Source organism: Haliaeetus albicilla, chromosome 4, assembly GCF_947461875.1.
Source record: "Haliaeetus albicilla chromosome 4, bHalAlb1.1, whole genome shotgun sequence".
Lineage (NCBI taxonomy): Eukaryota > Metazoa > Chordata > Aves > Accipitriformes > Accipitridae > Haliaeetus > Haliaeetus albicilla.
The window spans coordinates 723,941-751,758 of NC_091486.1; the positions used below are offsets into that span (position 1 = coordinate 723,941).

Genomic DNA, 27,818 nt, shown 5'->3' on the forward strand with positions numbered 1-27,818 from the left:
CACAGCTAGTAAACTGCAGTCAGGATGGATATAGGGCTGCTTTCTACAAACCTTATGCATTGATGAATAAGACAATATACACGGGTAATATACACGGGTACCATTCATAAATGCACCTTAAAGCCTCCTTGGATTCCAGCTCTTTTAATTCTCAAATTGCTCCTGCGCATTAAAGATACTGAGATCTATGTAGCCATAATGAAAACTCAGAAAACATATTTTACTGTTCTACTGCTCTGTGCAAACCATTTCAACATACCTTATTCATATCTTAAAATTACTGAGTACGAGAGAACAGTTTACAGATTTGAGCTCTCTGCTATAGCAAAGAAAGCATGACAACTGAAAGATTTAAATGTTTTGAGATGATCTTTTGATGGATGTTGCAGAACTACAGATTTGTGAATGGTGTGAACGGTTCTAGCATAGCTCAAAAGTGTAATGTGAGATACTTTGAAACTTTTGGGGGAGATTAACAACAGACAAGGAGAACAGTAAGAATTTGCTACTGTTTTCTGTGGATTTCAGTCTCTGATAAAAAGAATGTATTTTCAATAATTTAAATAATTTTTCAGGAAAATTGTTACATGCTTCATCCTGTAGTATACATCTGAGAAAATTCTTAACACCTATTCTGAATTTTGAAATTCTCTAAAAGTAAAGGACAAAAGAACGGAAGCAGCAACAGTCTAGCTCTAGGCTGGCCTGCATTTACATTTTCAAACTAGATGCAAGTGTGCAATGAAAATAAAGCTGTTCAATTTGAAGCCTCTAGTCTGAAATACCCTACAATAATTCTGAAAATAGCAGCTTTTCCATCCTCTCTACCATGGAGACTCACTCAAATAGTTTCATGAAAACATGCAGTAAGTTAGATCAGAGCAAACCAAGCCATCAAAAAGAGCAAGTTTTCAACCCAACAAGTGTATGGCAGAGACCATCTCTTTAGGCAAATGCAGGGATTTGCTTTGAGTAAACTGCATTTAAACAGCCACTTTAACTGCCTCTTTAGAGGATACCTGTTGCCTCCACCATGCACAATTAGCTTGTTTTCATCTAGCACCAACTCCTAAAAACCTCCCAGATGTCCTCATTTTCTGCAAATGCAGCAGACTTCTTGGCACCCCAGCATTGATGATGGGGCAGATTCACCAGTTTTCTTTAGTAGCTTGCCAATCCTGGCTTTCATACTGGTTCTCTAAGCATGCAGTGAGGTTGTAGGTTGCCAAAATGGGTAATACTTTCTTTTGTGTCTGATCAAATGGTCAAACAGCTGCAAAGCAAATCAGCTCAGTGAGTTCATCTGACACAAAGCTACGGGTTTTTTGGGGGGTGGGGTGTATTTTTCTGAACCAGCGGATCTTGCAGCTGTATAATCACTGATGCAAGGAAGGAACAAGAATACACAGTTGAGAAGGAGAGAAGAAATATGAGAAATGACTAAACTGAGTGTAGGAAACCAGGGCTTTAATTCTTCATTCTCATTAGTCTCTACTCCCCACCTTTTGCTTCTCCTCATTTTATTTTCTTAGAGATATCCAGATAGCTTTGCCAGCATCAAGTAATCCCTCTCCTTGTAGTGCAGACTCAAGAAGCCAGACCCTTCCAGGTTCCCTGCAAGACAGCAAAAGCAGTGCTTTTCTACAGCTTCCTACTCACTTCCCTTTGTATTCCTCTTGCCTTCCTTACACAGATTATTTTCCCAAATTTCCCTGTTGCTGAGCCTCCCATTGCTGACCTGAAGCCAGGAACAAGAGTCACCAAAGTAATTTGTGCTGAAGAGGTAATACAATTCTTATGAACATTGTCAACTAGGATACGATAGTCTATCTATTTCACGAGGGAACGATGAGCACACCTCAGCTCTCAAAGATTCTTCTTTTTTCATCCTTTACAGTATATGTGAAATTCAAAACCAGAACAAGACTTACTACATTTCTACAGTTTTTAGATGAAGACATGATTAAAATTTATCTGATTTTTTGAGTTACTTCACAGACATGTCAGTACACTTCTAGGTATGAGTAGATCCCATTAGCTCCATCCTGCTACAAGGATGGAGTGTTGCTCACCTACAAACTAGGCAGTGATGTACATTCTCAGGCTTGGTACAACCAAGTGACTAAACTAAGATAAACTCTGTATCGTGTCTACCAGCCTATAGTTATGTGTTTGGATGAAAAGACAGCAGATGACACCTTATCCACTTGCAAAAAATGATGCAATCAATTAAAAATGGATTATGTGAAAGATAGCTCAAATATTTACATGAAAAATAGGTTTCAAAATTTCCAGATGCAGTAAGTCAAGATACTTCCAAGTATCACACCATAGGCTAACCATTCTGTTAAGGTATCACTTTTCTTTATGGACATCAGTAGTGCCGAAGTTTTGTTTATGTGGACATAAGGATGAAACCAGGGAAGTAAATACATTACCTGAAGAAAACATGGAAGAAACTGACTTCTGTAATGACACGACAAAAACCCCTCACCTGCACAATTGTGCAGACTGAGTCCCACAGTAATAAAAGAAATCTACATGCAACTGACACGCTGCCCAAGACATGTGGGAGATGCATTCAACTACCTTACTGCTAAATGTAGTATCTTCCTCATCCTTTTTTCTTTTCAGGATACAGTTTTTCCTCTCTCTAATTTTTTTTAATTATTATTTAAATACATGCAGGTTCAAAAGGCATTTGGTGCTATGTCATTTTTAAAATGTTAAAAATTATTACCCTAGCTTTTGGATAAATATATTTTTGTTACAGCTCCTAGTAAAAGACAGGTGGGTTTTTTTTGTTGTTGTTGTTTGGGGGTTTTTTTTGTTGGTTTTTTTTGGCCAATGGCTACATACTTTAACTGCACTCTAGCGAGCAGGCAAGATTCTACATCCGCAAATATCCAGTTGTAACATGCTCACGAGATTAATATTTTTTATAGCTTTCAAACTAACCATTCACCAGAAGAGATCAGACAGGTATGGCAAGATGACCATTTTGAATAAAGGGATATTCACAATCATATCCTTCAAGGCCTGAGGCACCATTTGTAGCTCACCTTTAAAAAAGAAGAATCTTTGTCACCTGAAGGATGTCTGGTGAGCATTCACGCTTCACAAATATAATACCATAAGCTAACTGGCACAAACTAGAGTTTTCAGTAGTGTAAGCCAAGAAGGCTCCATGCCTTAAAGAAAAGACAACAGACCCCAAATCTGAATCCTTCCTTTGGACCATCCCAAGCCTGTATTGCTCTGCTCTGCTGATATATTTGTGAATCCACTGCCATTTAGAACTACCTCATCAGAGCACAGTGCTGAAAGCCAGTTCTGCAGACTAGCAAACAAACAGCAGATGTATCTCAAGGGATAAAGTTCAGTCTCATCCTAGTGCAGACTGAGGGGGAGGAGGGATATGTAGCATCACAGAAGGATTTTAGATTTTAGAAACAGACTGTCAGGTGACAAAGACATTCATCAATTATTCATTCAACCATTCATAGAAGGATAAATTCTTAGTTTGGTGTTGGAATATTCTCAATTAATTTAGGGTATGAAGTCATTCAGAATGACTGTCACAAAACAACATCACTTAAAAACTCTTAACAGCTGAGTAACTACAGTGCACGTATGCTGTACGGTACTGCTACCAAATGCCTGCAAAGCGTAGGAGCTCCAAACTGACACATTTCAATCACCCACCTGAAAACTCTTACAAACAAGGAAACAGGAGTTAAACTGAGAATAACTGTAAGTAAAGATATAAACATTACCAAGCAGAACAATAGCTGTAGCTGCTATTCAATTTCCACTTATATTTTCTCCTAGCCCTGTAAAATGATTACTGAATTATTACTCTATACATTATTGCTAAATATAATGCACGTTAACTGTAGGCAGATATATTTCAACTGGAAGTATTATAAAACCAGATTTATTTTATATTAATTCATAAAAGTATGCTTCTCAATTTTGTTATATAGTATATTGGAAAAAATTACTATATAAAAAATTTTCCCAATGATAAAAATTAACAGCTACAACCACAATTTTAAAAGACAGCTGAAGAGTTCCAGACTTCCACAGCTCCCCCTGCTTTGCCCATGCAAGTTTTTGAGGGATGTGGTGTGACATGTATCACTGAGATGATCTGGAACTAGACACTACCAAACCCCTTTTGCATCCTGCCTTTAAGAAAATACAGCCACACTAGATCAGTGGTCTGATTTCACTTATGACAGAGACTCACATATTTTTACTGACGCTGTAGTCTCCATCTCTGCACTGAGAACCGTGGTTCAGAAATGAGTGACCAATAAGCAGCAGCTTAAATCAGGGTTAGCAGGGAGAAAAATCCAACAATGCCCTTGCAAAACTTAGAAACTGATGATGTTGAAACTTCTGCTTTTACTCGGGATACATATGCAAGTTCTTGAATGAAATCTACTGTTGTTCCTGCTCAAATGACTACTACAGAAACATCAAACTCTTGTATACCATAAAGATAGATTTGGGAATACCACTGTTCTCTAATAAACATGGCTATGGAGGAGCAAAAGGTTTACTAAAATTAAGTCTTATCAATCAGTAAACTGTAGTTTACTCTTCATTTTGCTCTGAAACGGAACTGCACAGCAAAACTCAGTTTGCTGCTAAGAACGCTCTACGTGCAAACTTCTACATTTAAGCAAATGGAGCTCTTTCCTCTTCTGTTCTCCAAGCTAGAAGCTAAAAAAAAAGTGGCATGTAGTAGCAAACTCTACATGAATTAGACAACAAGCATCTGGCTTTTAAAGCCTAAATTACCAAGACTTCAATCAGTTCCCCAATCTACAAAAAAAAGAAGTATCATTGGTATTATTTTTCTGAGGTATATTTGACTTTGTTTATCCTTAAAAACTTTAAGTACTGGTAGCAGGATTACACATAACTCTATAGAGAATGTATTATTTCTGCTAATACTTTATAAAGAGATGAAAAGCCATGAAGCACCAAAATTTACAAGTGACATTACGGTTAGAGGAGATCAAAGACAACTGAGTAACTTGAGGAAAACTATAAAGCAAGGTGAATAAGCTAATGTTGATAAATACAAAATTATATGAACTATTCCTATCAAAGTGAACCATATCCCTTCCCATAGCAGGGGGTGGATGATAGAAGCATAACTATAAAGTTAGACACACTTAGGTTAAAATGTTTGGCTTGGCATGAAGACTTTGCAGAAGTGCTATATGGGGAAAAAAGTCAGGTCAATGGTACATAAAATATAGCCAATAATTTTAACCACACTCTGAAATAGATGCCCACAGTGCAAAAGGTAGACAATTCAGTATACAATAACAAGAAAACTCAGAGGGATAGAAAACTATCTACCGAGGGAATGAAGATTAAGTGTAGAAGTGGTCAAGAAGAGAAACAAATACTGAATGACAGCAAATGGTTCAGGTTTTTCACTGATGCTCAGTTAGAACAAGAAGAAACCCTCAGACCAGTATGCACAGGCTTCTTGTTGTATGGAATTACCGCATCTTTATGCGGCACTCTACGACGATGCTAAGATATGATTTTCTTCTCTCAGTGAAAAACATTTCTTCCTGTAAAATCTGCTAGAGGCAAACAATTTTGTCATGAGATGGCAGTATTTTGCATCAAAGTTTACCAGTTGAAGACGCAATTTATATAGCTTTCCTGCCTCAGTTCCTGAAAGACTGAAAATATGACTCAAATGTATTTTAAAAGCTCAAATCCAAAGTTTCAAAGGAATCTCAAATACTGGTCACAACATCATCATTCTTATTCCTACCTTTTAATTCCCTGCCCCATATTCTAGTCTAATTCTAATTTCTGAGCAGGGAAAATTAAGCACACCAAACTCAGTAACAGGCACTAGAACTTCAGGTGTTAAGAAATAAGAGTGGATATGTCAAGAGTAGATTATATCAAATCTACCTAATTTTGTTCTATGACAAGAGCACTAGAAGAAATACATCCTGAATGTAAAGCTTTTGACACTGCCACATGGCCTTCTGACAAGCAGCCTAGATAGCACAGGTGAAAATACTGGGGCAGACCGAAAGAGGTAACCAGCGTAACTTGTTAGAAAGTTGTAATCAAAGCAGTAGTTAATAGTTCACTTGCATCAAAAGTGCATAACAGATGAAAGCTAGCACCACTGTCAGCCTTTTGTAGATGATGGCTGGGGGCAAGGGAAGGGAATGCACGTATCACTGAGTGGTAGGGCCAGCATTCAGAGATCATGAACTGTAGGACAATCTATCCAAAAACAAATGCCAAGCTCAAAAGCAGCTGATCCCAACTCAAACTGAACATTGAAGCTTGTCTATCCATCCCAGTGATACCCACTGATTTCGTATTACCTCCACATGCATAATCCTGCCTTGCTTATATTCAAGTTCACCCGGGCTACAAAGATGATCAAAGCCCTGCACTGAAGCAGAAACAAACGCAGTACAGAAGACAACTAGCAAGACGACAACAACTCTGTGGGAAACAACATGAAGTTGGGTTGCCTGTAATCAAAGCACAATTTCCTGTGACAAATAAAAAGGAGGGGAAAAAGAAAAAGATACCTCATTCATCACTCCCGCTTATTTTCCATTTCCCACTGCACTGAAATGCACAATCTTCCCCTGCTTAGCTAAAGAAGTGTATCCAGTTTTGTGCACTCCATTTCAAGTTGGATCAATTGAAAAGTCAGAAGAGAGCAACCAAAGCTATGCAAATTTTATGTAGGAGTTGCCCATTTTTGGATACAGAACAGAGACTATGGGGAAGAGTGATAACAGCTGAAATATTGAAGTCACTGCAGAAAAGACAAAACAATAATCAAGAATAACATTTAAAAGCTACTGCTACCTTCTTGCCAGGTATCAGACAATATCAATGACATTAATTATTTAAGTGTTACTGTCTCTTCTAAATGGGATACTGGGGTGCTCTTCCTCCCTTCCAAATTCAAACAAACTTTATTTTTTAGACTTTTTCATAGCTACAGATAATAGAAAAAACCTAAATGCTCACAGTTAGGATTTAGATATGTCTGACAATTAATATGTATATATTTAAATAAGCAACTCTACCACCAGAAGTTACAAACTTAATCAGTTATCTTCACTGTGCTTTAACATAAAGCCCCAAATGAGGAGTTTAAAACACAGCTATCAACAGCAAATCCCCTCAATAACATGAAGTAGTTGAAAAATTACAAAATTTTAAGTCTTAACAAAACATAACAATTAATTACTGGTTTAGGGGATTTCCACTTTCAAAATAGAGAAAGCCTGCTCTTGCTTGCACTGTGCAAGTCCAGGAAAACGTCAATGTAATAACTCAGGAAATACACTCATGGATGACAACAGCAGAAAAGAATGCACTTCCAGAACTTGCAAGATTGCTATTGCATATAACGCTTAAATAGTAATTGTAGTTAAGAGGCATATCTTTCCATTTTTAGAATGCCTTACTTAAGCTTCATAAAAATATATACAATTTCAGATAGCTGATACTGAAGGGAACCTTCTGAGCACTGTAAAGTAAGGAAGAGGAAGCAGCTGAACACCAGGCAGGAAAGCACCCCAAGCCAAACAAAGCCCCAACACCCTTCAGCAGAACAAAGTACTAAAACCAGTCCTGTTGGAAAGGGAGGAATCAACAAGAAACACCCGTATTACTATACCACAGGAATTGAAAATATTTGTTACACATATCATTTATGCTATCTAAAACCACAACATTTCAGCAAGGTGCTTTAAGTCAGTTGCTGGTTATCCTTTCAGTATCACAGACAGCAGGATAAATCACAGATGTTAACAGGATATGTATCTACCTGTTTGCATTTTTTGCCCTTCTATTTGTGAGAGACCACTTCAAATCCAAAAATTTTAAAAATGAGCTTTTCAGCAAAGGCACAGAAGAGGTTCTATACAGGGTTTAACCTCTTTTTTTCTTTTAAAGCTCACCCAGTACATTCTCTATTGGTTCAGTTCTCATATGACCAGACAGGTAAAGCTGCAAATGCCAGAGCAAATGTTAACATGCCCAGCAAAGGAGGGGCAAAAATGGGCTCAAGAATCTACCTTACACTTCTCTTGTTTAAGGGAAGCCGTATAACACTCCACTTCTTTTGTCAAACAAAGAACAATAAAAACCTAATGAAAAATGTCTGCATTATATAGTCTGCATAGAATTATTTCTCCTAATAACATTTTTAAAGAAGTTGCCTCCTTACAACGGCAAATACAGTTTGTAACTTGTTTCTCTACAGTAATGCTGCTGGTTAACTCCAAATAACTCTCAGCACACCTTCTGATGAACATTGTTTAAATCTTTTTTTACACGTTTTAAAAATAGACTTCAGCGAGGCTATTAATGCAGACTTCAGATCAACATGTCCAAATACGGCAAGGTAAACACACACACTAACACGCTACCTTGTCCCAGTTTTATCCGGTTTTAATATCGATGCTGTTGCTGCTCGTCGACATCCTCTCGTTGAGCCACAGGAAGGATATGCCCAACAATTTTGCCAGACACATGGAATAAGCCAGAAGTCCCTTGTCATTTGCGGTCACCTTAAAAGGGAGCATTTACTTGCAACCGAACTGCCAGAGTAACCACGTGCCCATGCTGTTCCGGAGAGTTTCTGTCCTCAGGCTGGCGAGGCGGCACGCAGGGCTCCGAGCAGCGCTGGCACTCCGCACGGGCCGGCCGCCGCCGACCAAAGCACACGTGCCCGCCGCAGTGACACGCTGACGCCGAAGAACCACGCGGGCCCAGGACGACCCAGGCTTCCTCCCAGGAGGATCATCCTGCCCGTCCCGCTGCCAGCACCGGGGACAGCGGGAGGACCTCTTGGCACTGCGACGCGAGGCCTGCCCGTCGGCACAGCGTCGGGCCCGTCCCCGAGGCTGAGACCGATGCCGGGGAGCCAGCCCTCACCTTGGCGAAGCCTGCCTGAAATTCTCTCAAAACCAGGGTCATCACCATCACTACTCCTATCCTCAGTAGGAACTGGAAATATAAAGCATTTAAACGAAGGAAAACGTAGTAGAACTGGCACGGGACAAAGCTGTGACACAAGGTTGGGTACTTGCTCCATACAGGCCATCTTTAGACCTCATTGTCCCCAAATAAGTCTTCATGAAAGTGAAACACTTCATTTGCTGGAATCGCAACACAAACTTCAGGTTTCGCACTGAATGCTGAAGAACTGATGATCTAACCTGGCTGATGACCTATTTGCAAAAGATGGAAAGGCTTGCGTCCATGCCAAGTATAGCATGCTCAAAGCTACAAATTTTCAACAACAAAAAGAAGTCGTCCTCCTTAATAAACTAGTGATTCAGTGTCTTCACAACAGACTGTTTTGTGACATTTCCAGTTTATTAGTTAAAAACTTAATCAGTTGGTGAATTTTAAGACACACTGACCAAAGCAAATTCAAAAGATAGGAATAGTCACGTTACCAGCTTTCAACTTCAGCAAGAAGTCATCTCTCTGGAGACTGTTCATTCCTGTAATTGGTTTTCCTTCAAGTGAAAAAGGACAAAGTTTACAGCATAACCATTAATGTTTTTTAGTGAATCTCCAACAGCAGAGAAGAGATAGCTGCTAGTAGTGGCCACTCAAACTTTGGGGTGGAAGCTCTATTAGAAACAAGTACCACTGGAAACTTGGTCATGTAAGACCCAGCTTTTCTAGACATTGATTGATACATGAATAATCATCACAATGGTGGGGCACAAGTATTCATTTGACAGATATGGTAACAAAAGAGCAATTAAACCAACAAAAAAGATTACTTAAACTCGAGCCTAAAAGAACAGAAACAAATCAGTTGCTGAAACAGCCATGGAGCACATTGTTATGGACTGACTTAAATTTTTAATGGAAGGGTAATTTAAGTAGGCAGAGCTGTACCTGAAGTCGTACATTTGAGAAGAACAAATCGTACAGAATAGAAAACAGTGTGGTGAAATCAACCAGCTGAGCTCAGTAGAGCTGTCTGATGCTAGTGCTACCAAATAAATCTGTATCTATCCAAAGCGGTGGAAGGGATGACGCACAGAGCATGCAACGTACATCTAAGCCAACAAAGAATTACTTATCTGGGAAGCATCCCTACTTTAAAAGAGATACAAGTGAAAAAGTAGAGCACCCTTAAGGCAAGAGGAGAAATCGACATGTCCATGAATTTTGAGAACTATTGTTTTCCAAGTCAAATAATGATGGAATTATGTGAAAGTTACAGACAATCAAGCCAAACAAGACTTGCTAAAGCAGCAAAGAAATTCCAAGAGTAACAAAAACATTTGTCTGTAGAGGCAACACAGTCAGGTAATACCCTACCAGTTACCTAAGACAGAATAAGCTAGACATGGTCTCTACTGTCAAATGATCATGATTATGTATTCAGCCTGTTTATGGGAAGGAAGACAAAATGTAGAGTTAATGAGAAGCTCCATCTGGAAAAAAGTTTCTCCACTAGGAATTCCCTTGTGATTGATCATGTTTAACATTGTCAAAATAACTGGCCTTCACACAGCTTCCAAATTTGTGGGTGCTTTGGTAGGCAAAAAGGGCTTGGGGCATTAAGCAGGCATGTCATGACGGAAGACTTTGAGGAATTAATCTTGCTGCTGTTCTTTACCCACTCCACAGATGGTGACCAATGAAGTTTCTGTAACAGACAATAAGGTCACAGAGAAGTGACTGGTGAGAAGAATATGGACTTACTTAGCTGTCCCTGTGAGATGGCCACAGTAATGGCACATGCCATTGTACAATACATCAAAAATACACTTCCAGCAGAGATTCTGAAGTGTTGCTTCCATTATAATGAAATACAAGTTAACCCACTGCCTGGCACAGGTGTTGGTTCTCACATTTGCAGCTGGTTGTGCTGGTCCGACTGAATTCAAAGGCTGTCATGATAAAGGGACCAAACTCTCCTTTTTGACAGGCAGAAACCTTATAAAACAAAGACTGAGGAGATACTGTTTTCTATGAATACTTGGGGGTAAAAATGAGGATAAGGAGACATTTGAGAGAAGATCAAATACGTCTTAAATGACCATAAAGAAATTTAACTCTGTACCTACAGATTAGGAGATTTCTCAGTGTAATGAACATCTTGGAAAAGTGAAAAAAATATACTGAATATATCACTTGAGAATACAATTATTGGTGGCTATTTTCTCCACTGTTGTAATTGCACTGCTAGGATCCTGAGAGTGGATTCCTGTCATACTGGTATACCCAATTTATTTTTTCTTATTTATACAAATAAAATCATATCTACCATAAGGGAAGTCAAACTACTTCAATCACACAGTTAAAACAGCAGAAAGTAGCCAGCTCCTCTGGGATGCATTTACAGTCAGTATTGTTTTGATTCACATCCTGCTGGCATCTTTGCAACTGGGAAATGTTAAGGCCAAATCAAGGTGATTTGCTTGCTTTCCTCCTGTGGTAGGGCCATTTCAATTAGGGCTCTTGAATAAAACATACACAAATATCTTCATACAGTAGCTGAACTTATTAATAATCAAAGCTATTACTACATTTAGCATCCACCCACAGCACTCTAACAACGCCAAGTACATCTGGACATCCACAGGATTTTTAGAATCACATGTTCGGGTTCCACCACGTTTAAACGCACAAATTGGCATTTGAAAACAATTAGTTAAGCCACTGCATCTCCCTCTGCTAGTTTTATGGTACAGACCTCACATTTTAGTTTAAGTTCACCTGGGATTAAATGGGCATCTGATCCTCTCTGTTCAGCTTAGAGCTAGTCAAGGTGGTCAACGCCACAGCTGCTCTAACCAAGCCAAAATCAGTAGCACAGGAGAAAATCTACACAGACATAGTTGTGTCGCGATAAATGGTAACTTACTTGGAGATGCTGAATGTCCTCTACCCAAGTAAATCTCCACACATAAATCACCATTCTATTTGAAGATAACATACAAACCTACACATAGATCCTATGCTGCGTAAAGTTTGACAGCCACATATTCTTTCATCTAGATGAAGAAATGATCTTGACATTGGCCAGGCAAGAGGCACAGTCACTGCATCTCCTAATACATGCTTTGAGATAAAAAAGGCAAATGGAAATAAAAGCAGACACTAGCACCACGTCATTCAATGCTACTAGGTCCACTTCCAGTATAATTATATTGAACACTAGCTCTACCTTCAAGGAAAAGCTGGGTGGAAAGCTAATGTGCACTTAAAACTGAAAAGGCACAGTTTTTGTTTGTACATCTATGAAGTCGTAAGTCTTACAACTTTCAACACATTACATCATGAGGTAACATCACACCAAACTGCTTCACATTCCCATTGAAAAAAATACACTGGCAAGAAGTCTGAACTTTGGACCATACAAGGCTGTCCATCAGTAAGGTCCTTTAAAGACAAACTAAGTCACCAATACTATTGTAAAGATAGCTGCTCACTCCATGCACTATATAAAAGATTATTAAATGCATTAAAAATAAGAAAGCATTATATTTCAAAAAATAGCATATCCTCAGTTATAAGCATTGTCTTCAGCTTGGATTGTCCTGTTTCAAACCAAGACTGAAAAAGCCCAAGTATCAAATGCATGTAGTAAATCCAGCTACGCACAAGAACTTGAGAAAAGCTACACTGCATCAGACTAGAGATTCATCTAGCATGATAATCCTGACTGACGATGGCCTATAGCAGGTGCTTGTGAAAAAAAAGACAGGAGAAGTATGCAGTTCTGTATCCCCAGGTTTCTCTCCCAGCCACCACAAGGAAACAAGTCGGCTGTACAAACAAGACAGCTTCCAATCTTGAATTACTAGATTCAGCTGAATTATGAAAAGTTAATGGTAAAGCAGATAAAAAGTCCCAACTTACAATATCTTTTAAAACATGGCATAAAATGAAGGAGAAATATTTTCAAGGAACACAGAATATTAGCTGTTTCCCAGGGGTTCCGCCCCCCCATTCTGTAAAGAATCTTCTTTTAAAACCTTTAAATACAAGTGCCAGATTCTTGCACAAAAGATGCTGAAGAACAGTAATTATTAATCTGTTGTCTGGAACCAAAACTTGACTCTGAAATACAGGCCAAGCAAGCTTAAGGGCTTTGAATTTCAGTAGACTATACTCTTCCATAAGGATTTTCACCTGATGCCTTAGTTTAAGAAATGATAAAACCCATTGACAAGTGTAAATATAAAAGGCAGCAGTTTGACAAGAGGGTTGATAAAATAGAAGTTGTAAAAACTGAGGAAGTTAAGAAGATTGTTTAGTTATCACAACTACATCTTTGCTCTCCTTCTGTTTGAGGCTGTTATAAATTGCCAGAGCAGAGGCTCTGTAGTTGGTTGCTAATTAGTTAATGAATCTTAGTAGAATGTCATTGCAGAAGTTTCACACTTAGTATTTATTCATACCAGGGGGAAAAGGACACACCACATGAAGTTCTAGAATTAGAAGGCATTTTTGCACCCAAGAGAAAAATCTCTAGCCTGGCTATAATTCTGTGCAACATGCAAATCATTTCAGTCAGCTAGAGGCTATTTTTATTAGGAGACCGCAGCTAAGGCAGCCTCCATGAGATCCTGGGCAAGGAGGGAATGAGCAGGAATGGAGTTCACGCAGTAGTATATCCTGTCTCCCCTTCCTCCAACATGTTTAAGTTTGCCCATCTAAAGACTTGGAAGTGAGACAGACACATCAAATATTTTGAAAGAAAAGCCTAAGCAAGCAGGTGGCTGTTTGCCACGCAGACAACAATAACATGCTTTTACCAATTGCCTGCTTGTTTCAGTGAACCTGGGGGAAAAAAGTTTGCTTAGGATCATACAGAACCAATTGTTACCTCCAAGAGAAGCATGAAATACTGAAGAAGTTACCTGCTTAGTGTTAGCGGTCCTTGATTTTGTAAGAAAAAAATTCTATACAAGTAAAAGAATGCGTTTGATTGTTGGACTGTGAGACGGAAGTACTTCTGAGCTGCTATTCTGATGACAAAACGTGACCGAAGGAGGTGGTGTCATAAGTTTTCATACGGTGACTTTCTTCTAAAGCATGATCAATCTCAGCTTCCATTCACAAGGAAAAGATAACGTTTATGCCTCAAAATGCAGAAAGTTGTCTGCATAGCAAGACACTTTGTTTTCACAATACTCAATCATAACATGCAAGTTTGAGAAAATTCAGAAAGACATTATTCAGTAAAGACCAGGAAAAAAGCCCCAACAAACATTAAGAAGTTGAGGACTTACAGGTGTTCTTTAACACAACAAAAACAGCAATTTAAAATCCACCTGCTAGAGACTGCTGCAGAAATGTTTCTATTGGTGACAATACTGTTTTTACCATTTGTAGTGATGCATCCTGACATTAAAGTTGCATGCAAATTAACTAGCCTACCAACGTGATATTTTTCCATCAACTGTTTTGATCTGCAAAGATGTGCACACAGGAAGGACTAAGTAACTATATAAACGAGCTTTTAATCAGATGGTCTTATTGAAACTGTTAAAACTTGAACATGTGAAAATAACATCACACAGTTTGCAATGCTATACATAAAGTGTTACTTTTAACTTCTATAACAAAAAATATTTGGAATATTACCATCCTAAAATATTTTTCTTCTGTTGTAATATGATGCCTGTGATGCTTTCAGATAAAGGGAAAACAAAGGAAAACTCTGGAAAAATTGCAATAACTTATCTTTGCTATTTAAAACAAAAAAATAATTGTATCTTCCTTTTCTATTTCAAATTTCAGTCCTTCTGAAATATATTACTAAATATTCATATTATAGAATAAATCAACATACTAGTAATACAAGACAATTTAATAATAAAACATAAAATAATACAATGAACTATATCACTAAAACAGCATTTGCTCAAATTCAAATAAGGCAAGGCTTCTAGACCTGATGAACTATACAATTCCTAAAAACAGGCAAGATGTGATTTAAAGTATCTTCTTTTACATCTATTACAGTAAAAAAGATATAAAACCCCTAGTCATTATGAATACCAATAAGTATATTAAGTTTAATAAAAAGTGTTATGTTCCTACACTGTGCAAGTAAATTTTCAGACTTTATTACTGCAGCAACAACTGATTGAAGGACAGTAGTCTTCCTGCTCCTTTCTAAGCGCTCAGTGTTGGCCAAAATAAAACTCAGGAGCTCATCAGCCAAATCTAATTCCTGTATGCAGTCTGCCTAGCTAATTCAATGTATTTTGAGTTACTGACTACCTTTGGGGTGGGGGTTTTTGTTGTTTGGTTCGAGTTTGGGGTTGTTTATATTTATTTAATTTTTGTATCAGTGTCAGTACATGACTTGGTGAATTTTTTGTTTTGCTTAAAAATAACCTCTGTGTTCCACAACAGTATTAAAAAACTCTCTCAGGACTGGAAGACTGATTACATCAGCCTGAACAAAAACGCATCCCACAACAGGCAGTGTTCTCTACCAGAACTTCCTTAAAAAATTTCAAGTCTTTGAACTACAGTAAGTTTTGTGTCAGTCTTTCTGTTCTGTAAAGAATTCTAAACAATGATTTTTAAAAGTATCTTCTGGAAAAGAATGTATTTAATTGCAGTGAAATCTCATAAATCTTAGTGTATGCTGTTGCTGTGATTTATGCTAAGAAACAATGGCAAGACTAAGAAAACTTAGTAATTTTCTTTCTTTAGTGGATAGCCCAAATAGCACGGAGCAAACAGACACATCTCACAGATCTATGAGTCAATCTGAAATTTCTGGGTTCAGTATTTTTTCATCTCATTTGAAATATAAACACGCTCCCCAAAACAAGTGATGTATTGTATCAATCATTTCACATGCCAATATTTTCTATTTCAGCTAAAATATAGCACTGGTTATTTTCATTACATTAGTTATGAGGACAAAGCTTGATATCAAGGATATAGAGCAGCAACGGATGGCAAATTCTGCTAGCGTACGTTCGATTAAGGCTATATCAAATAATATAGACCAACAACTCAGCATTATTACTGGATCACAAGCACCCTGGATGAAGGTATGTATTATAAAAAGTCATGTTCTTCCTATCTTCTCCTCCACTTGTTTCATTATCTGCTTAAGTTTTGCCTTTTTGTTTGTAAGCTCTATGGAGCATGGATTTCCCTCTACTTCATAGAAGGGCACATCAATTTGGAGTTTAGGCACTACTACAGTACAAATGAAATCTCCTTTCATGATACACTAGCATTTTGATACTGTCGTCTTATTTCTTAATAACAAAATCTTGCAATTTTGTTCTTCAATAAAAACAAGATGAAAATATTAACTCTTCTTAAGATCCGTCTCCCTATGTATCTTTAGATACCATGCAAGACTTGAGCAGGAATCTGCAAAAGACAATCAGTGAACAGTACCACACAAACCTGTACACATAATTTCTCCAATTAACACTCCAGCACTTGTTCAGAAGCCCTTGAAATCAGTTGCATTACGTACACCATCTAGGTTTTATTTTTGTGAAAGATATGAAACACTTAATTTTTAAGCATGTTACAATGACATAGAGGTTAAGGGGTTATCACTTGTCTGAAATTGTTTCAGAGATCAGTGATTTTTTTTTAATTTTCTTTTTTTTAAGACAGGAATTACTACAAAACCTGCCACTACAAAGTAAAAGAGTTAATTCTAAGTGGAGATATTGTACTGAATTTCAGCATATATAAGGTAACATATATAAGTACCAGCATTGTATGCACAAATCGATCCAGGAAGAAATATCTGGGAATTTGTATCCTGTGCTCATACTGTATCAGCAACCAAAAGTTTCCAAAGGATATCTCTAAGAAAGCAGGGAGTCTGCTGGCTGACCCAGCTGCATACGCACTATGTCCCAACCCACGAGCAAGTTTCCGTAAACTGTACTCCACATGAACAGGCTAATGGGAACAATTACCAGTTTACTATTTTTCACCAATCAGATTCACCTGCATAACAACAAATACAAGAATACTCAACTCACATGTTGTACAGTAAACAGAAAATTCTGCCAATACAAGATGACAAAGAACATGTTTTTGGAATTGAAGAGATTTCCTTTAGGAGTGCTAAGGATGCATTGCCTGCCACCACCTTTCTGGGCAGGAAGACAGAAATCCTCAACAAACTGGAAAGTCTCCTGTTCACATTAAATTTCTAGCAGAGACGGTGTTAAGTAAAATCATTTCAAGCAAATTAAGATATAGATTAGATGCTTTCTATTGGGACACGTGTAATGCAAATGCTTTTGAGTACATTTACAAGAAAATGTTAAAAGTATGGCACAGGTGATAGCCTAAGGCTTTCCACACCACATAGGTACCATAATGAGGTTTTGTTAAGAAGGTGAAGAGAGGAAAAGTTTTTGGCACCCACACAAACAAACAGAAATCCAGAATTCTTCTAACACTTCTTCCCTGTTCCCTTACAGCTGAACCTCATTTGAGAAAAGGCAACAATTGGCACCACACACTCCAGCTCCTCCTTTTCGTCACTTGCTCCCCAGATCTCTGCTACTTCTTACCCTGCCTGGCACTAGAAAAATTGCTCCCACCTTCTTGCCTTCAGCCCCTTCATCTCCTTTGAGGACATTCTTCTTCCTCTTGCTCCTACTGCCCCTGGAGATGGCTCCAGCTAAGCTAAGGACATTTACTGGACCGAACCAATGCTGTGCAGAGCCACTCTTGCTGCATTTTGCCCTGCTGCCAGCTAGCACAAGTACTCTCTGGACAAGTGAATCCCACCAGAGCTTTCCTACTTAATGCTCCGAGATGTACCTCACTCATAAGGGAACGGGGACCCAGCGCTCTAAACTCCTATTTAGGAATTCAACTAACAATAAAGGCTAGCTAATTATACAGCCTACGCAGTATCTATGAACCATCTGCTCTGCAGATCCAATACCTAAAGGGTAATTTTATTCACTGCCCACAATTACCACCCCACAGTTGTATAAACAGTAAATACATTAAAAATCCCCCCATTGAGCTGTGATGCAGAAAGCAAGTTTCAGCTCGTACATCTTCAAAGGATTTACAACAGATTCCTCTTTTCTCTTTAATAATGAATTAATCGCAATACCAATCAGAATATTAGATTGTCTATAAAGTTGATTTAAGGTTCACAAAACCCCACTACATTTCAGTTAGAACACTTAGATCACAAGTCTTTTATAAGCAGAAGGCCCCACTACGTGGGGGTGGGGGGGAAGAAGTCTTTGAAGAATGGATCAATCACTCTCAAATAAAGTAATAACTCACAGTTTTATTTTCTCCACTAAAATAAAGGTGCAGTTAAAATGATTTTTAAAAGCCATTAAACAGGAAGTTGAGTGGTCGTCAATTTCCAGTGCTAGGTAAGAACTTTGTAAAATGCCATGCAGGTTAAAAAAAGGGGAGGGGGGGAGGAGATATCTGCGAGAGATGGCCATGAAGACATTTTGGAGAAAAATTTGTAACCACAATATCTTAAGATTGCAATAACAGGACGAAAACACATGTGTATTAAAATTATGCCTAACTTTTTTTTTTTTACATTTCTGTTAAAAAGGCACCTTGTTTAAAAATACTGAAAGACTAAGAATGGATTTTCCCCAACTTTACCCAAAGTGATGTTGTTTCCGTTTGCCTGTAAGAGTGGGACGCAACGAAAAGGACTAGAAAGTTAAAGATAGCCACAGAAATTCTCCACGGATCACTTCAACCAAAGCTTCTGCCTTCGCCGTTCACTGCTGACTCAAGGGGAGGAAAGGCAAGGCAAGGCAGGCAGCAAACTGGCTGAGCTGGTTCATAGAGTCCTGCTCTCCCAGCCCAGTGCGAGACACTGCTCTTGAGGAAGGGAGGGAGGGCTGACTCAAGAAGCGATCCTGAAAGGAGGACAAGCCTGCGCCAGAGTCACCTCCCTGACCCAGTGACACATGCCCGCTCCCCGACTGGAAAGGCACGTCCTCCTGCCTTTTAGTGGCTCGGAGAGCAATTAAACCTCTGCAGGATACCATTCGAAGAGCCTTTTCCTTAAGCCTTTCCTTTTAATGAGAGTGCTGGGGATTTCATAATTAAAAAAATAAATAAATTAATCTACTGTGAAACTGAAGGAGTCCTTCCTTCTTCCTGAAAGGCATGTGTCTCTCCTCCGCCTTGGAAGAAAAAGGAGCGAGGTATTAAGGGCAGAGAGGGAAAGAGGCAGCGAGCGGGAAAGGAGCAAAGGTCTGAACACTGGTGCCAGCTGCAGAGATTTTAACTGACAAGAAGCTGCGGTTTTCTTCTGTGCAAGCAAGAGCTTTGGGAAGGTCACCAGAGGCAGTTTTCAGCTGTCCTCATCCACCTCCTCCCTCCCTCTGCAAACCTCCCCCGAGCAGAAGGAATGAGTATTCTGTTTGAGTAAAAAGAACATGAAAAGTTGTCCAACAAACTAGGACGTATCACAGGCCTTAGGAAAAGCAGCTGAGAATCGGAAAAGCTACCAAGCACACCCAGAGAAGCGCTTAGTGCTGGCAGTCCCTCCCGCTCCATTTGCGAATTCATTAGGCACAGTTCTGCTGCAGGAACCAAGCGCAGTTTTACAGCGAGAAGGGCTGTTTCCACAGGCTCTGGTTCTGTGCTCAGCTGTTATGTATTTGCTCTCCATCTCAACCAGTATTTGAACTGCCTTATTGTCAGCAATATTTGCAAACAAGCTAGGAACAGTAGCAAGCAATATTTACAAGCCATGCCCAAACCTCCAGTTTCAGGTCTGGCTTTCTATTTACTTGCACATAAAACTATGCTAGCTCAATTCTCTTTTTTTTCCCCCCTCCCTAATTAATAAAGTTTGAACCAGTTCAATTTACTGTTGGAGTGACAGTACATGCCATATTCATCATGATTTGCTGTCTTATTTTCACTAGAGGACCCCCCCCCCCAAACCTAACAAAAAACTCTGAAAACTCCAGAATTTTGAACTGCGCTAACAGGAGTTACTCAGGAGATGCACATGCACTTTTTATACGAGATGGCAAAACACGTACTTTCTGCAGCAACTCGTTACAAGTTGTTTCCCACCAAACCCTGGCAAATGAAGTTACTGTTCCGAAGTCCTTAGTTCGGCAGCCTCTCGCCCAGCATTTCTGCACACCGGCCGCACGCGGATGCCAGGCTGAGCCCTCAAGAAAAGGCAGGCACAGATGGGCTACCTGGCACAACAGGGTCCCAGGTCACCATCAGGGCTTCCCTGCCACGACAGCCAACTAAAACCCAATTATTCTTGATTACACTTACAACAACTTCATTAAGCCCACTGAGATCCCTGAACTAGTCAGTGCTTTCTTGCAAAAAATAAATAATCAGATAAATGCTTGCAGAACTTGCTCATTTTCAGCATCACAATTAGGAAAAAAAACCCAGCAAAATTAAGATGGTACTCACAGAGTCCCACCTTTTGGAATTGCTTTAGCCTTTCATCTGTTATAAATGTATTTAAACAATCTACATAAAGTGAAGCTGAAGTACATAAAGTTCTTTTTTATGTTTCCTGTTTTGTAAATATGCAGAGTATTTCTTCCACTGAGGCTTCTCTCACAATGCATGCAGATTTCCTACACCAAACACCTGACACAGCTTACTAATTAAGATTACTATTACTTTTACATAGCACATGCTATCATTCAATACAAAAAAATACCCCAAAATGCATTATAGATGCTATTTTGCTGGTACACAAAGCTTCTATAAAAAAAGTAATGTATCATATCGCTTTCCTTGTTTACATTGTCTGACTGAATTCATCTGTTCATTATAAAAGGATCCTGCATTACTATTTAAAAAGAGCAAACATCAAAAGGTGTGTTATATTGTCAACATTTTAAGAAAAATCAGAACAAATTCTCCCCTCTTATAAAAGACTACTCTCTCACAAAACTTGCTCCAACTGCGTTTTATAGCAGAACTTCTATTATTATTACTGCTATATATCCTTAACATCTAACAAGACAAAAGGAAAAAAGATCGTTTTTTCTGGAAAAGGCCCATCAGCTTTTCTACCTTAATTAAAAATATTAATAGCAACGTATTTCAGTAGCAAGATAGCACTTTACAAGCAATTTAAACAAAAGGAGAAAGTTATTGCAATGTTTTTTCACAGACAGGTTACATTCATTTGCATGTAATACTGTAATATTTAACTGAGATGCTACAGCATGTCAGTGCCAGCAATAAGCCTTTGCCCCGAAAAACAGACTCCTCCCATTTTAAATGGGACGGACAAGACTAAATTAGCATATCTCCATAGACTAATCAAGTACATTTAGTAGGTTCCCATATTTTTATCTCAGTGAACATATTATTTGGCATTTACCTCAAAAATACAGTTATTTAGTCAAAGGGGAAAATGTTGTCATCCTTGTCTTCTCCTAATCTCTGAACTCCCAAGTTATCAAAAAATGAGAAGGCTGAAAAAACTGAAAAGCTAGTTAATGAAACATTAGCACTGCATGTCCAACCACACCTTTTCCTTCAAACAGTCAAGTCTTGAAGCAATGACTAATGTAAAACTAACACAGAGCAGAAGGTTATTAAAAAAAAAAAGAGTACAAAGGTCTGTGGGCCAAACACAAGCACTTTAGAAACACACAGTTGTTCTTTGGTGAGATATTGATGCACTCTGAGGCGTTAACTGGGAGGGAAAAAGGACCAGAGAGGGCTCAATTCTGAAGCTGTTTTTTTCTGTGGCATTTGGCATTTCTACCTTCCACACAAACTACAATCACATAAATACAATTTTTTGCTGAAACAGCCTGGGTTCAGCGTCAGGACCAATTTTATTCTTCGGAGGCTTGGTTTCCCTGCTGTTCTAGCCTTCGGCACAGTAGCTGCATTCAGTAATTTGTATCTACAGATACGCTGACACTTCTCAGACCACTGCAGAGTGCCGTAGGTACGGGCAAGCCCGCTTCATCTCCACCGGCAAAACCCATCAGCTCGCAAACGTCCACGTGCGCCACAGCCCGCACCTAGATGGGCTCGCACGGTGCATGCGCTGCTTCTCTCCTCCTTCTTTTCATGTTTTCGATCAGAGACGGGGGGAAAGACCAGCAAAAAGTTACAGCCTCCAACAGCCCTGCTGCTCCCGCTGCACGGGCGGGCGACCCTCTGCCGGCTGCCCGCTACCGGGCCAACGGCACCGACCCGAACGTCAGCGGTCGCGCAGAGGTTAACCGAAAAATTCTCACGTTTGTATCGCGTTCGGGGAGCACAGCCACGGCAGCCTGCCTCAGAGCCGGGGGCAAGAGGCAGCCCGCCACGGAAACACGGTCCGTGTGGCAACGCACGCTGCCCGCCGCGGCCGGCCAGCCGGCGCCGGGCCGCTCCGGCGCGGTCCCCCCGGCGGAGCCCGGCGCGGTCCCCCGCGGGGCGCTGCCCCTGCCCGGGCCGGAGCACCGGCCCCCGGCCCGGCGACACCCGCGACTCCCCAAAGTTTCCGCCGTGCCCCCGCCCGCCCGCCCTGGCGGCGGCACCGCCCCGCGCCCCCGGCTCCGTAGCGCTGCGGCCCCGGTACGGCGCTCCGGCGGAGCGGCCCTACCCGCTGCGGCTCCCGGCTCCCGCCCGCCGCGCCGCGCAGACGGCGCCCTTCGGCGCGGCCGCCGGCCGCGCATCCGCCGCGGGCTCGCCCGGGAGGGAGACGGCCGCGCCGGGCTGATAGGCGGCGGGCCCGGCCACGACACCCCCCCCACCGCTGCGCGCTCCGCGGCCCGGCCCGAGCGCACCTGCCCCCGCCGCGCACCGCCCGCGGGCTCCCGCGCTCCGCCGCCCGGCGCGGAGCCCGGGGCAGGGGCCGGGCGGCGGCGGCACCTCCGCCCGCAGGGCCCGCGCGGCCAGGCAGCGGGCGGCAGCGCGGGCGCGGAGGGCACGCCAGGCTCCGCCCGCGCGGAAGGTGCGCGGCGCAGGCGGGCCGCGGGCCCGGCAGCGGGTCCGCCCGTAGACGGCGGCTCCTCGGCCCCGCTGCCCCGGGCCCCCCGGCGGGCTACCGCCGCCGCGCCTCCCGCCCCGCTCGCTCGCCCCCGTCCGGCCCGCGGCCTATCCCCCAGCCCTGGCCCACTCACCGCGCGGAGGGAGGCGGCGGCGGGGCGGCGCGGCCGGCCCCGCTCAGCGCGCCGGCGGGCCGCGGCGGGCCCTAGCCTGGGGTCTCCATGGTGGCGGTGGTGGCGCCGGCGCCGCCGAGCCCCGCCGCCCGCTCCGCCTGGCCTTGCTCCGCCCCGCCCGCGACGTCAGCGCAGCGCCCTGCCCTGCGCCCGCACCCATTGGCCGGGCGCGGCACAGGGCGGCGCTCCATTGGCTGCTGCCTCGCGTTAAACCCGCCAACGGCGGCGCGACTTGAGGTTGCTATGGTTACCGATGCTGTGAGGCGGCGGAGTGGAAGGCGCCGCCGTCCCTCTCAGCGCGGCGGGCGGGGGGCGCGGACGGTCCGGGACGCCGCCGCCGACCGGCAGCAGCAGCAGCGCCGGGCGTGGGGACGCGGCCGCACCGCACCGCGCCCAGGGCGGCCGCAGGCGGGAGCGCCCGCTGGGCGGTGCCGCTGGGGCGGGAGCCTCCTCCGGCGCCACCGGGGAAGCCCGCCGGCCTCTTCGCGGTGAGTGTCCGTGCGCGGCGCGGGAGCGGGTGAGGCGCAGGTGGCTGGAGCAACCGGTTGCAAAATGGCCGCCGCGGCGGTGTCCGCGCGTGCCGCCAAGGCCGCCGCCGGCCGCGGGTACTGGGCCCGGGCCCGGGCCCCTCGCCGCCGGCCGGGCTCTCCCGGCGAGGGTGGCCGCCTCGGCGGGCTGCCTCCCGCCCCGCCGAAGGCGGCCTTGGAAGTCCTCGGGGACGGCGTTGCCGCCGCAGGAGCGGTAGCGGGAGTTGACTTCAGTTGGGGCTCTCCGGCGGTTCCCGGCGGGCCGTAGGGAACCAGAAGGGGGAGACCGGCAGTACTGGCAACGCAGGTTGCCCTGCGGGACGTACGGCCCTTAACTCTGCTCGGACCCTGACGGATGAAGTCAAGGCGTTTGTGAAACCGGAGAAATACTTTCTAGAGTGTCTTAAAGCCTCACCGTTTTGAAGCTTCTAGTACTGGCCTAACTCTATTTATGCCGTAGAGAGTTACAGATGGAGAAAAGAAAAGCCAATATACCTGAAGATGGTGTAAAACACTTTAAAAATAGGTTTGGGGTGAGAGGGCATGTGTGTTAAATGCTGGGTCTTTTGAGTTAAGAGACCCTTCTGAATACAAAACCTCCCTGTTTCTCAGGGTCTTCTGACTGATACCGTTTCCTCTCCTGCCAGCCTACTGCAGTTACAGTTGCGATAGGACACTCGCCACTTCATTCACTAGTACGATGATGACACTGTAAACGGCTAAAAGAAGCCAAGACCAAATTGGCACTTGAATCTTCTCAGAAGTACATGTATTCTTGTTTTACTCTTTTATGCTTTTGCCTTTTATCTTTTCCTGATGCTTGTCTAGCGCACCAAGAAAGCTCCAGATTTCTCCTGTAGGCAAACTTGTATTTGGGGTGTAATTCCATGAGCAGCTTTTACTGTCTTAAGAGGTTGTCTGATTCAACCCCCTCCCCTGTTGTGTTGATGTAGACTGTGTAGCAATGCTGCTGAAAAATAACTGTGAAAATGGAACCTGCATTTTTACTGGTGTCTTTTTTCCATCTAGTTTACTGTGCAATGGAATGCACTATATTTTTATCTTGGCGTAAGGATGCGTGACAACTCTGATGTGGTTTAATCAGTGCTGACGCTATGAGTTGCACTATGTCCTTACCCTCTGTTCAGAAAGGAACTGCAGGTAAAAAGTAGGGGCTAGCTGAACATGGAGAGTCACCTATAAACTTAGAAATCACATAGTCCCTTCTCTTAATTTCCCACTTGGAATGTAATCTGCTACACTGGAAACTATGTAGGCTATTGGTATAATTTTTAATCTCTGTAGTATTTGTTGCTATTTGTATGGATTAATACAGTAGTAACTCCTACAGTACAATCATATGCGAAATGGAGAACAGTTGGCATATGTAAACAGGGGTCTTGATTCCTCACTGCCCTGAAAATCTCAGGATTCATACTATGTTAGGTGGACATAAAATGTTACCAGACCAGAATGGTGGCCTGCTGCTAGAAAATGGGAAACAGGAGTCCAGAAGAGTAACAGCAGAAACTTAGTAAAACAAAGAGTAACAAGGGTGAAATAAGATAAGCAGGGGAAGGGTCAAATGAGAGTGGAGAGCAAGAGAAAAGGAAAAATAAAATGTAAAATCAGAATAAGTAGATCAAGAATAAAAGGAGGAGAAAGCACAGAACCTGTGAGAGCAATGACTTTCATTAGTTGCAAGGTTGCTTCTACCAAAGGTGTACTGGATTAATTAAATGAACTTCAAATCAGTCTCAACTGGTTTTAACCTGTAATTCGGATATTGTTATGTTGGCTTAGCTTCCACAGCTTTTAGAAAATGAAGAAGCTTACTTGCCTCCCCTGGTAAATTGAACTATTTCTGAATGTTACTGTTGTGACTGTGGAAGGCACAGTCTACTGGCAGGATGTGAAAGGTGGCATAATGCCATCTCCAGGCCTTCCAGACTCTGGGTGGCTCCAGGTGGCTGGCTGTAACCCTCTGCATTATTAGGAACAGGCTGTTCCAAGTGCCCTGTATCCCTGCAGAGCCATGCATTGCAAGGTCTCTCTGTATTTAGAGTTTGCCACTGGGGCAAGATGGGAAAGGGTCAGAAGTAATGGCACAAAGGAGAAAGTGATCTTGAGCCAGTTTGTTTTGGCACAATGGAAGTATAAAGAATTAAAAATATTTTTGAGGTCCTGTCAGATTTGCAGATATATTGAGTGACTATCAGTGAAGGAAAGCTGTTTCATTCTATCTGGTATTAGTCATACAGTTGTAGCTTTTTTTATTTGTTTTGGCACCCAGAGCAGCCAATACATTATCTAATCTGCTGCGTATCACAGGCCATCAATTCTCACCCAATTTATCACTGTACTGAGCCCAATAGGGACAAAATATGTTATGGAAAGGCACCCCATTTTAACTTTCCAATACAAAGAGCTGCATGGTATACTGATTCTTTTGATTTCTTGATAGTAGCCTTTGTCAAATACATGTTTAAACTCTTATATCAATTTTAGGATCAGCAACAAACAAGTACTGTTTCTTTTTATTCACCTCCCTTAGGATGTGACTTGAAACTCAGATGATCTTTCTTTTTCATTCTCAGCGTCATTTGGAAAGCACCGATTCCATTATGTTTGCAAATCTTATAAAAAAAAAAAATCTAATGGCATGTTTTCCTTCTGAACCTTCCTGGTTTCTTATGAGCCTTGAATCTGATCTCTTAAAATGATTGTGCTCATTTTCTAGCTTTTTAGACGAGCAATTTAGTTAACGGGTATTTGCTGGTTGTTTTGCTGCTGTTGTGCTCCTTCAGTATTTCAAGTCATTAATATGTTTTTCTGCTTCGTTTAATCTATTCTGAAATTAATCCAAATTGGAGTCTTTTTTTAATATATATATTCCACAGATGTTCACAGTCATTGCAGAACACTGGCATGCCTATCTTTAATTTAGTGATTATTTCTCTATTTGCAAGATTACCTCATCAGGTTTTCTCATTTGGTGTAAGCATGCAGGCACTGTGGCTAGAAAGTGGGAGTTGTCGGCACAGAATGCTTGGTCCTTGGAAATGTGTGATTATGAAGATAAATATCAGTCACAAAACTAGTGTTGCCTTTGCTTCTCTTTTTTTTTCCTGGAAACTATTTAGTGCTACCTGCTTTATCTGTAATCTCTTACAGGTACTGAAATGACAAAAGTTTGGAAAAAAATAACTGGAGAAGAGAGTGATGCTCATGGCAGGCTAACTGAACAAATGAGCAGCTGTTTAGTGTTCACGGGGGAAATTATTTAGATGCGTGGGGTTTTTTCCCCTCATTAAAACCTACAATTTGATTTCAAAAGTTACTGCAAGCCATTGTGTTGATGTCACAGCAACTCAGTCAATCATGATACAATTGACTTTGGGTAATTTGGAAACTGTAATTTCATTTGGTTTAAAAAGCAGTAAATGTTCTGGGTTTTTTTGTTTGGTTGTTTTTTTTGTTGTTGTTGAACTGGGGAGATGTGGCACCTAGTAGAAGGTATATTTTTGAAGTAGTAGTGGGCTGACATTTTGCTGTTTTAGCGAGGGTTTTTACAGAAATTTTAAGTTTCAAATGGTAGCATTCAAAATTACTGTTCTATCATGGGTATAGATTTCTCTCTCCCTGTGGAAGAACAAAATATCAAGGAAAACTGTTTGGATACTGCCAAGTTGTTTGCATTTTCATAACTTTTTTTTCTTTCATGGCTTTGAAGCATCAGGTATGAATATTTGATTCTAGATCCCTCAGAGTGCTCTGCACAGCCACTGAGTTTCTGATTACACCGCCACTTTAATCTGGCTCAAGCCCAGCTGCAATGGAATGGGACAATGCAACCCTGTCATGATATCTCTCCAGCTTTCCTTGTGCCAGCAAATGTGATCGTGCAACTGTGCAGTGGTCTAGATTACAAAATTGATCCAGTTTCCCCAGAAACCTCCCCACAACATATGCTCTTATTTTTTTAGTTGGATCAATTTCCTGATCTAGCTCACTGTTCCTGCCTCTAATGCCTGCAGTAAGATATTTGCAAGTAGTTGCATACAGAGGGAATGGGGGACCTCCTCTTTTGGCAGCAATGTGAAGTGTTTTGCCC

General features: G+C 41.8%; 2 protein-coding genes across 6 annotated transcripts in view; one reads left to right on the plus strand and one right to left on the minus strand.

The window, feature by feature from the left end:
• PKP4 (plakophilin 4) overlaps positions 1-23,259 on the minus strand; it is a 105,166-nt gene extending 81,907 nt beyond the window's left edge. For 4 of the 5 annotated variants that reach the window (XM_069780580.1, XM_069780579.1, XM_069780576.1 and 1 more), the window contains exon 1: positions 23,139-23,259. The gene's annotated coding sequence lies outside the window, so the exon portion shown is untranslated. Of the gene's footprint in view, positions 1-23,134 lie in introns of all 5 variants that reach the window. The other variant, XM_069780577.1, reaches the window with a different exon arrangement.
• A 200-nt stretch (positions 23,260-23,459) lies between these two features.
• Positions 23,460-27,818, plus strand: part of CCDC148 (coiled-coil domain containing 148) — an 85,354-nt gene continuing 80,995 nt past the window's right edge. Inside the window, exon 1 of the mRNA XM_069780593.1 lies at positions 23,460-23,665. The gene's annotated coding sequence lies outside the window, so the exon portion shown is untranslated. The remainder of the gene's footprint in view (positions 23,666-27,818) is intronic.